This window comes from Myotis davidii, unplaced genomic scaffold (genome assembly GCF_000327345.1).
Source record: "Myotis davidii unplaced genomic scaffold, ASM32734v1 scaffold1031, whole genome shotgun sequence".
NCBI lineage: Eukaryota > Metazoa > Chordata > Mammalia > Chiroptera > Vespertilionidae > Myotis > Myotis davidii.
Genome location: NW_006283442.1, coordinates 39,141 through 40,730, shown reverse-complemented (window position 1 = coordinate 40,730; position 1,590 = coordinate 39,141). Strand labels below are relative to the sequence as shown.

The following is a 1,590-nucleotide window of genomic DNA, read 5'->3' as shown; positions in this document are numbered from 1 at the left end:
AAAGCAGTTCTGGCAGCTTCTCAAAAAGTTAATATGGCATTGCTATATGACCTACCATTATCTTTTGGTTTAAAATAATTAAATTGATATGTTCACACAAAAACATATACAGGGAATCCCCCTCAAATGTATACACACACTTTGAATAATTATAAAGTCAGTGTTTATTAAAATACTTTTCATTTTCAAAATCGAGCTACCAGCTGTTACCATGTACATTTATAGGGATTTCTTGTATATGAGTGTTCATTGCAGTATTATTTGTAAGAGCCAAAAAGTATAAATAACTGAAATATTAATTGATAAATGGGTAAACAAAATGGGCTATTGATACAAAGGAATATTATTTGGCCATAACAAGGGAATGAAATACTGATAAATGCTACAACATGAGTGAACCTTTGAAAACATTTTGCTGAGTGAAAGAAGCCAGACATGGAAGGCTGCATATGGTATGATTCCATTTATAAGAAGTTTCCAGAACAGGTAAATCCATAGAGACTGAAAATAGATTAGTGGTTGCCAGAGACAGGGGAAGAAAAGAATGGTGAATGACCGCTAACTGGTATGGGATTTCTTTTAGGGGTAATGAACGTATTCTAGAATTAGATGGTGATGATGGTTGTATAACCTTGGGAATATACTAAGAACCACCGAATTGTACACTTTAAAATGGTGAGCTCTCTGAGCAGGCGGCGGCGGCTGCGGCGGCGGCAGGGTGTTCAGCTATGGCCAAAAGTAAGGCTCGAGACCTTCGGGGCAAGAAGGAAGAGCTGCTCAAACAGCTGGAGGATTTGAAGGTGGAGCTGTCCCAGCTGCGCGTAGCCAAAGTGACAGGCGGCGCAGCTTCCAAGCTTTCTAAGATCCGAGTTGCTCGCAAGTCTATCGCCCGTGTTCTTACCGTCATTAACCAGACACAGAAAGAGAACCTCAGGAAATTCTACAAGGGCAAGAAGTACAAGCCCCTGGATCTGCGGCCTAAGAAAACGCGCGCCATGCGCCGCCGGCTCAACAAGCATGAAGAGAACCTGAAGACCAAGAAGCAGCAGTGGAAGGAGTGGCTATACCCCCTACGGAAGTACACGGTCAAGGCCTGAGCATCGCGGCGTCAATAAAGCACAAACTGGCTGAAAAAATAAATAAATAAATAAAATAAAATGGTGAATTATATCTCAAAAAACAAATATTAACAAAAAAGATCTGATATCTCTTACTTACCATGTCAAAGCAGGAAAGGATCTTAAATATCATTGGTCTACCTTGATCATTTTAGAGATAAGGAAATTGAGGCCCAGAGGAAGGGAGTGGCTTTAAAAAAGTGACATAGCTAGTCAGCTGCCAGTTGCGTAAGGGGGTCCAGGACCTCTGCTACCAGTAGAGTGCTTTCCCTTTTTCTAAATTCTTTAACATGTATGAAAAATTTCAGTTGTATACAAAAATAGAGGAAGTAGCATAAAGTCCCTGCACCTATATCCCAACTTTAATTATTGTCAGTACACAGCCAGTCTAATTTCACCTATGACCTCATCCACTTATGTCCCTCCTAGATTATTTTGAAATGTATCTTAGATATCATATTATTCACACATA

At 39.9% G+C, this 1,590-nt stretch overlaps 1 pseudogene; it reads left to right on the top strand.

The window, feature by feature from the left end:
- The first annotated feature begins 697 nt into the window (after positions 1–697).
- LOC102773470 lies at positions 698–1,136 on the top strand (annotated as a pseudogene).
- Positions 1,137–1,590: the final 454 nt, after the last annotated feature.